Source organism: Acanthopagrus latus, chromosome 12 (assembly GCF_904848185.1).
Source record: "Acanthopagrus latus isolate v.2019 chromosome 12, fAcaLat1.1, whole genome shotgun sequence".
Lineage (NCBI taxonomy): Eukaryota > Metazoa > Chordata > Actinopteri > Spariformes > Sparidae > Acanthopagrus > Acanthopagrus latus.
In genome coordinates this window covers 3684716-3694687 of record NC_051050.1, presented here as the reverse complement: position 1 = coordinate 3694687, position 9972 = coordinate 3684716, and positions in this window count along the sequence as shown.

Here is a 9972-nt window from a genome sequence, read left to right as displayed (position 1 = left end):
CATTTTTAACATGTTGGCTGCTCTCTGATCTTTCCAGGGTTTCTCCTCCGGTTTGTCATGATTGCTTTTTGGCACGTCAGACATGTTTAAATGAGTTTTTTTTATATGTACATTTGGCGTGGAAACTACAAGACCATCTTGTCCACACTAATTTGAGGACTGTTCCTTTTCCATATTGTTTGTGTGGCTTTCTGCAGAGCAGAATTAAAGGCTGAAGTGAAGCACGCAGGACTGGTGCAGGCACACATGAGTAGCCAGCTGTGACTCTTCAAATTAACGGGCCCACATAACTCAGCAGCTCCTCTCACAGGGTTCGTCCAATTAGCTTCACATTCACGGTAACAATGGGGCTTTTAATGCTAGTGTTTCAAAGTGCTCTTTCATAATGACAGAGGGCGAACACATTCCTCTGGTTTTTCAGTCATGACTCCAAGTGTGAGTCACACCGAGTTTTACTCTGAATCGACTGCAGCGCTTGTGTTCGTCCGTCCCCACGGTGGCTTCAAATCCCTATGAAGAGCTTGTGCAGTAAATAAGTGATAAGATAAAAAAAAGCCCCCACCAACACAGATAGCTTTGTATTAAACACAATTAAAGGGTCAATTAAATCAACTCACTAACCTCTAAACCATTGAAAGGGCTATGAGATGCTCCCATTGTAGCACATTTCTACTGAAGAAATAGTTTCTTTCAAACAGGAAGATTCTTACCTTATATTAAACCAAGGCCTGCTATTCGGCTGGGGAAAAGTTGCATTATTCAGCTCTACTAATGGAAATGTCAGTCTTTACCCCACAATCTTGTACAGATACTCCTGGTTTGGTAATCCCCTCACTTCTCAGGCAGTGCCTGCATCCAGCTCAGTAATTCTGTCCATGCACTACTTTAGTGACTTTATGACCAAACAGCTGCCAAACTAATGACATTCCATGTTTTGCGATCATTTTAATTAAAGATTCATAAAAGCAGGTAAAAACCCTGCATAAGTGCATACATAATCCTGCGTGTGCCTTGAGGATATAAACTGCAAGTGATGCAGGTTTCTCTTTATGTTCAGTATCTTCAAACGCCCCTTGCTGAGAAGAACAGAGTTGTCCCCCTCAATCGTCTGTATCATTGTGAACATATATTTTGAAATAATATGATAATACGCATTGTAGACTGGGTCACCCCTCCATGTGCCTCACAGTGGTTTGGTCCACTGTACCAACCTGCGCCTCCACAATCAGCAGTCTGTCAGAGTGTGTGTGGACAGTCTCTGGAGTGTGTTGCTGGAGGCTGACCTTCAGCGGTCACTTTGCAAAAGCGGAGACAGAAGATGTGTCTGGCGTTTTTTCTTTACTTCTGCCACTCTAAAGAGCACAGATAGAGCTTCAGATAGACTTCATTGCATGTTAACAAATGTCAGCATGCAAACACAAAGACGGAGACCATGATAGACAACCGACAAACATCAACACATCGGTATTTTCATAGTGTGAAAGTTAGCATGTTAGCGTTCAGCTCAGAGATCCCGTGTGCCTCAGTACATCTGAGGGAGGGGGTCGCCATGTTTGATCCGTCCAGATGTTGTTCATTAGAGCCTGTATGGCTGTTAGATGTGTTTATTCCATGTTCCGACACATCTTATCAATCGATTTGAGGATTAATTCCTGTGAAAGTGCATGTTAACTATTCTAAATGAATGCTCTATATCCTGCATCTAAACTGAACTGTCTAATAAAAAGGTGAGTGAGTAAATAGGTGTGATCTATAAGCTGGTAAACTGACTGATACTGAGTTCACTGTATCAAGAGATCCTCCAAAATCCCGTTCAGCCAGAGAGACGCCCATTTCTTCTGGAAGTTCTTTCTGATGTGTGGACAGCGATGTGGCTGTTATCTAGCCTGTCGAGTCGTTTACAGTAGCCTCTGAGCTCGCCTGCCTGAGATCGCCAGGCAGGGATCTCCACAGCTGTGGAGCGTGGACAGCGAAGGCCCGGTCACCTTTTGTGATGAGACGGGACATCAAGACCATCAGCAAAGCTGCAGATCTCAGGTAGCGTTCAGGCTCGTGGGGTAACAGCAGGTCACAGATATAGGCAGGAGCCTGAAAATGCATAGCTTTAAAAACAAGCAGTAAAATCTTAAAAACAATTCTAAAACTAAAACTGATAAAAGTTTATTTCAGCTGACCTGGGAAACATTTGTGCCAGTGGTGTTGTTGCACTGATGTGAGCACACAGTTGAGAGTCATCATGGTTTCAGCTGATTTGGTGCAGCTGCAGACACTTGTAATATTCATGGAAGAGGAGGAAATGACTCGAATACACAGGATTACCAAATTAAGTTCAGGTTCTTCAGGCAAACACTGAGCTCTTGAATTTGTTCAAGTGCTCTGATGGGATGACCAAACAGCGTATATAAAGTTTTTTTTTGGTTGGTAAGAAAATAGTGTCTAATGCTAATTGGCTGTTTAGCTTGTGAACGTAGCCTGTAGTATATGTATAACGTTGCTGACAGAGCTGAAGAGTTTGCTCAATTAGATTATAAATCCAACAGTTGGCTGATTCTTACAGATGGCTCATTTCGATGCCACGAGCCCTTTTCACATGAAGGGCTCGCCATTGTTTGTTAGCACTGAACCAACCAATGGTCGCCAACTGTCAATCTAAACATAACGACTGACTGTTTACCAAATCATATAAACACTGTTATAATATGTCGTGAGTGAGATCCTGACCCACCATACATCCTGGAAAATTACAATGTAACTTTTTTTTTTTTTTTTTTTTTTTTTTTTTACTGTAAACGACATAATTAAATAATCATCATCAGTAAATAGAGGACCCTGTCTGACTCTCACTTGTTGGGAGGGAGGCTATTTTCTGGGGGAAAGTTCACTGAAATCTCAATAGGGAGGGCTGAACCATCACGATTTCTTTTCAGTGGAAGTTTCCAGAGACAGTAACTACAACAACACAGTAGTGGAAGCAGTGGGAGCCACCTGGCTCTGCTGCCAGGGACGGACGCTGTTTCTTGGGAAGAAGTGTGATGAATAGTCGGTAGGACAGACGCGTATGGATGCAATGTTTTTCTCCTCATATGAGATGCTGAAGACATGACCTGCTACAACTTCACTGTTGTGAAGGCGGAGGCGGATCAGAGCCAGAGCCAAACTGTCCCCCCTCTCTGCATCTGTGACCCTCACACAGACAGCGAGGTGGCGTATCGGTGCGTGATTCCGGCATTGAAAGCGCAGTGTGAATGAGGCTAGTGTCACCATGTTCACAAGCTAGTTGCTAACTTTATCTTTCTACTGTTTAGTGTCAGTCAGAGCTGAAAACAGATTGACCCAAACTGTGAGGCACTGACACTCTCTAGGTCTGACAGTATGAGCGACACCTTTAACATGACAGATGGTCATTGGACCCAGTGTTACCAAAAACATATTGATCATTGCAGCTTTACACATTCATTCTTATTATATTTTCATCTGTTCAACAACTTGTCGAGCAAAGAAGAACGAAGAAGAAAGAAGATTTGACTTTATGATTCAAAACATTGTTTCTGTAAAATAAACTGTATATTCTTCAGCATTCAAATGAAACAATAATGAAAACTAGTGTATGTGTTGTTGATGAGGGTTCTCAGTCGTCCAGGCCATGGTAATTCTGAGTGCTGTATTGTAGACAACTGGACGTGTTTCAGTTTCTTGAAGATATTCACCTAGCACTAGCAACCCTCATGAAGGCAGGTTGGGTGAACGACCCACAAGTGGTCCTAAAGACTCTGAAACTCACATGTGTCCTTAACGTCTCTGTAAGGACACTCCCACACAGAGTTTACAAGCCTGCAACTCCCCTCCAGTTAGTTAGAACTGAAGAAGCCTGTTGGATGCGAGGTGAAATGTCTTCAAGAAGCTGAAACAAGTCCAGTTGCCTACAATACAGCACAATACAGAATTAGAACATGTCTCGATTAATGTCCTGACACTTAAAGGTTTCTTTTTTCAAACAAAGTGTTCATCCATTTGTCGGCATGACATGATGAAATGACACTGTGGAAAACTGAAATTGTCGTGTAAGATTGAGATAACAGAGACAGACAATGATTAGCACTCCAAAACTGAACTTAAACGATTTGCTCACAGATACTGTCATAAACATCATGGGGTTGTGTATGTCTGTACATATGAGGCCAATTGTAAGTCGTACCCTCTGAAAACTTTTTCTCCTCGTCTTGTGTCTTTGCAGTCTTGCTAATTGGTTCTTGAATTCGTCAGGCTAATTAATGATATGCAGATGAGGCTTGATTGGTTTTGAGTGTGGCATGGAACTCACACCATGGAGGGAGATTGGGAGACCCCCCTCTTTGCTTATCAAGATATGGAGATAATTGCAATTAAAGTCATTTGCATGCGTTAATGAATTTGTCTTATGCTTGTCATGATCACAGACATGCAGTAAATAATTGATTTCCTATCAGCACTGAGCATGTCAAACTGCCTTTGTCACGACTGTGTGAAGTCGACAGACTGAAAGCTACCTGTATTATTTCACTGCTAGAGAGAGACATTGTGCTGCTTCTCCTTTAGAAGTGTATATGGATGTGATTAATATGTAAAGGTGTGTCCATCACTCAGTCCTGACCCTGAGCCCTGCTTGTCTTTTAGCTTCACTTCTTCTCTCCGTCGTTCCTGAAGGCGTGTCTGTGCTCACAGGTCAGTTTTAAATAAAATATAATCATATACACACAAGCTGTTTTAGGTGTGAACACTGGTGCATACCTGTCGCCAAACCACAGTGGCGCTGACCATCCGATGAGGAACTGGCGTGGTTTATGTGAGGGTGAGCATAGATATCCTCACTGAAAGCGAACTCTCCTCCAGGTTACGTTGCATTTGGAGATTGATACTTCTCAGCTGCCATGACAGCGGCTAGCAGAACAAGCAACTGCTAACATGAGTTGTTCAAAAACTTTCTTTTTAGTAAACTATGTGTGCCCAAACAGTGTTCTCAATGCTCGTGTTCATGTGTAGAGACCCTAGTGATACTACGAGCAAAGTTTCATATTGTGTTGAGCGTTCTTAGTGATTAAATAGTGATTTTGACGCTATCGTAAAAGTGCCCCTTGCACTCCCATTTAAAATGAGCTTGACCCGAAAAACGAAAATATAGTAAATCTTAAAAGTGTCTCTTTTGTCGAAATTATGCTTTTACACGAAGGTTTGACTCATATACATTAACAAAAAAAACCTAGGTTGCATTTTGGCGAGAGTTTTGCTTGAAAGGAGAGCAAAGAATGGCTCCAAACTGTGTGTGTGTGTGTCAAACTATCTGGCATATCAGGTTCATACAAGGAAAAAAACAAATCTAATTTTACAAGTAACGGTTGTTTTCTTTAGATCAAAGTCTTTATAAGAATAAAAATATGAGGATGTGAAAGACTGCTCTCTGCTGCAGAGTATTGAAATAAACCTTTTGTAATTTTGTGTTTCAATTCTTGAGTTCAGTTTTACTTTCTTGTAAAATTGATACTTATTCATGTGATATTTTGAGTGTATTTTCCCTTAAGGCTCATTTACACCCTGTTTACCTAACTCAAAAACAACTGCCTCTCTTATAAACCAGCTAAGCATCACTGCCCACGCACTTCAAAGTAATACAACCCCTAGTGGGCGCCGCTAAGAGTCAAATCTGTGTTGCACGAACATCCACTTTTCCTTCCCCATCGTCCAACCCCCAACGTATTCCTGTCCAGTCTCATCCCAGCTGTTCTGTAGTCACTGTTTGTCTCTGTGCTTGGACCTAGTGACATCATACAGATGTTTAACCTCTCCTCAAAAAGTTCTGCCATTTTTAAAACTTTTCCCCCTCATGTTGTAGTTGTGTCTTTCTTTCCCTATTATTTATACTGCTGCACTGCCCCACACAACTGCCTGAGGTACTGATCTTCGGTCAGCTTTCAAAAAACGTGAAAATAAATAAATAAATGAACGGACAGAAGGCCTCGTCCATATCTATGTAAATGAGCCTTTAGCAGTGACCCAAATACCAAACACTCCCATTGTGCATTAACATGGGCAACACAGAAGAACCGCACACATACTGTAATGAGCAAGAGCAGCAGCGAGTGTGATTGGTTAAATGAATTCAAAAAGAAACCGTCGCGATTGTGATATTTTTGGTGCTGCAGCGAACTCACCGCGAGGCTGCTCATCTGCTCAGTTCAGCATGGAAGATCAGCTTTTCTTTCAGGCACGGTGTTGAACACAGAGCACATATTGTGGATGTGAGTGAAACACACTCAGCTGCAAGTCTTTAAGCTACATATGCTGCTGTTGCTCGGCCATTGACAGACTTGTGAAGTGATTTGAAGAGAGAAAGTTTCTACATCAGCACCAGTGACTTGTACTCTAATGCTGTTTTTTCCATCACATCTGCCAGCCTGGCTCTACTCAGCCTGACTTGACACAGCCAGGGTTTTACATTTCCATCACCACTGGACTACCTGCCCTAAGGTGTGTATTAAACCAATGACGCACTTGTTCCGCAGTTCTATTGATGAATCACTGCTAACAAAGTGATTCTGCGTATTCAGTAACAAACTAGTGTAATTTACCACAACTCCTTTACAATAAACGCCTCCCATTACTTAGTCACTTAAAGGAGAACTTCGGTCGATTTAATCATGCAGCTTCATTGTTCAAGCTACCCTTGACTTGCCAGTACCGAAGACGTGAACACATTTGGTCCAACCCTTACAGGGCTCCGTGAATGGAGAGTTAGCATTGACAGCTAACAGCATAGGGTCAGAACTTTACACTGTGTTTTAAGCTTCTTAACATGCTCCACAACTCACACCAAAAGTCATGCAACATCAGCAGACACCTTACAACACAGCGCTGTAGCGTGTATGACTCAAAATGAATAAAAAAGTAGTTAAAACAGTGTGTTTGTGCAAGGAGCTACATACCGGTTTGTTGACATCCGTGTCCTCCAGTAGTTAGACCAAACTAGTCAATCCGTAGAGCTTGCACTTACTCCCTCACTGGCAGAGACAGAAACGTATTCCAGCATTTTCGTTTTTCTGTTCATAATGTACATGTCCATGTTACAGCCTGTCATGAGCCACGAGCCTTACAATAGCCTGTTGAGCCTGTTAAGCACACGCTCGATGGATTGACTAGTTTGGTCTAGCTGCCGGAGGACACGGATGTCAACAAACCGGTATGTAGCTACTTGCACAAACACATTCTGACTCTGTAATCATATCTTTACCTTTCCCCATCTATCTCCTTAACCTGGCTTGAAAAGACATGTGTGGTGATGTGGATGCACATAACTCCTGCTAGCTTCTGGTCTAGTTGTCCGCAGCTGTTAGCTCTAAAATTAGCGCAAGTAAGTAGAAAAAGACTGATACGAAACTGCGATAGGGGGCAGCCAAACAAATCAAAAATCCCGCTCTGCTGTTCTATTACAGCATAAAATATTATTTCACTTTGTGGTCTGAATTTGATACATAGTTACAGAGACAGGGATACTTTCAGGGATAGCTCCAGCTGGAAAAGGCCACCAAAAAACAGGGACATCTGGTCACTTGATTGTACTTGCCAAGTGGACTTTGGCATGGACTTGAAGCTGAGTCCAAACCTGACCAGATGCAGGACCTTTCTTCACACTGAGCGCAACATAACTAGCTCCAATACAAACATGGGTGGACGGTACCATTTGTACCATCAGAAAGAAAGAGGCATAAACTTTACAGTTACATTCAAAAAAAGAGACATGATGTCTTTACGTTAGAAACACACTGAGAACTGACAATCACACACTAAATGTACAGTATTATTACGTCATGTTGGTGCTTTGTGTCAAATAACATGTCACAGCAGCTTACACCACTTTCCAGCTAGGTTTGGTAACTTTTTCTGGAAGCCTTCTTTTGTTGTATTTGTAGAAAATCTCTTTACATCCCCAACAATGTCCTGACACATATAAGAAAAAACATCCACGGTGGCTAGCAGACCTCTACTAAACACATCCTGACATCTCATTTGGCCCTCATGAAATGTTTGAGCAGACTACCTGTCTCTCTATACATACACAGTGTTGGAGGTAGAGCCGCGTTGATTCCTATAAAATGTGCTCAGTGGTGTTTTACAGACGCTTCTTTCACAGTGGGTCTATTGTTTCTTTCTCTTCTCTTCCAGCAGTCAGTGACGTCAGTGATGGACATCCACAACATAACGCTTCAGATAAAAATCATAGAGTAGCTGTCTTGCCTCTGGGAAGAGGGAATGGGGTCAATAGAACGGTCAAATAGCACTGGTCTAATATCCCACTTAAACCCGCTAAGATCGGGCTTTTGTGTGCAATGGTTAATGTGCACACTCTGCATTTACACCCATGTCAACTGACTCTGCAGTAGACCCGGGTTTTATCACCTTAGCCCTGTTCATTGCTATGAAAGCTGGTCATTGGTGTTCAGAAGACAAAAAAGCTTGACTTCCCAGCTGTGAAAATACCTGGATCACCAACTGAGCTGGTTAACTTCCAGTTTAGCACCCGGCTTACTTGAAGGGGGATAAAATAATTTAACTGTGGGGCTTTTCCAGACTTTCCAACAGTTGTTGGGCCATATGGATCAAATTATGATGGTGAAACTGTTTCATGGGGTTATCCACCATTTTATGGATGCTTCTTTCACAACAAATCTATTGTTGTTCTCTTCTGTTATAACTGTTTCCGACACATACGTAATGTCAAATGTACAACATGACGCTTCAGATAAAAGCCACAGACGAGCTGTCTTGCCTGCATGAATTGGGAATGTGGTCAATAAGTGATTTTTAGCGGGTTGATCTGTGTTTAAAAAACCTGTTTGATGCTGTGTCCTGAGGGTCCACAACGGGAGAAGGTGAAAGGCCTCATCATGTTAGAACACGTTTTTATAAAGTAACATAAATACACTATCAAGGAGACAAGTTTCAAAATCAGAGAAGTCAGAGAGAACAAGTGGCCATCTGCCATGAGATCACTCAACATGTTCCTGCTCTGACCTGTAACTACTCAGTGCTACATTGTTACATGAGACCATGAAACTCTGCCTTCATTTTGGTCTCAATCACACACCTTTGAACTTCTGGTCTGCATCTGGCACGGTTTGACCAAAATAGAATCACCTGGCAAAATACTACGAATAAGAATAAATAATCTGCTTCTGTGTTAGTTCCTGCTACACAAGGTGACTCCAGGAGGGTATTATGTCATTTTGATACATACACACAGAGATTGTGTATTGGTTGAAAAAATTACCAGCAGATGCTCACGCAGCTGAAAGACGCTAAGATAAAAAGCCTTAAAATATACTGAGAAGTGCAGTCTGTGGGGTATGACCTGAATGTTATAGTGCACACGGTCCTGACCAGCTCAATCCCTTTATGGCCACATTATCAGTATCATGTTCTTGAACAAAAAGGAGCTGGAGGGGAAAGGCTGTTTGGGGCAAATAAACAATTGTGTGAGTAATGTGAATATACCCAAGTGATCCTGCAGTCAAAAGTCACTTGAGTAATGTGAGGCAAAAATTCAGTTGACTTGTGGTGAACATTTATCATCATATATTATATAAAAACTCCTCTGAAAACACATCTGAATTACATTGTTCACATCCTGCTGTGGCCTTTTCATTGGTCCTCTCGTGTGATGTATTTGGCAGTGATTACCTGATGACCTGGTGAAAATGGGCCACCTGATAACTCTGAGCTTATCTAACTGAAGTAGGAACACCTGAAGCTAATCCAATTCATGCAATGCATTGTGGGATACAGCAAAAACAAACAAAACCCCCCCACAAATCTCAATTTTGGAGGAGCCTTTAAAACCGGATGAACATTCATACCTCGATGTGGAGAGGGGTCCAGCAGCAAATGTCACATCAGGGCAACGCAGTTTTGAGAGCCAACAGGAAGGCTGTACTGTCCTGAGGT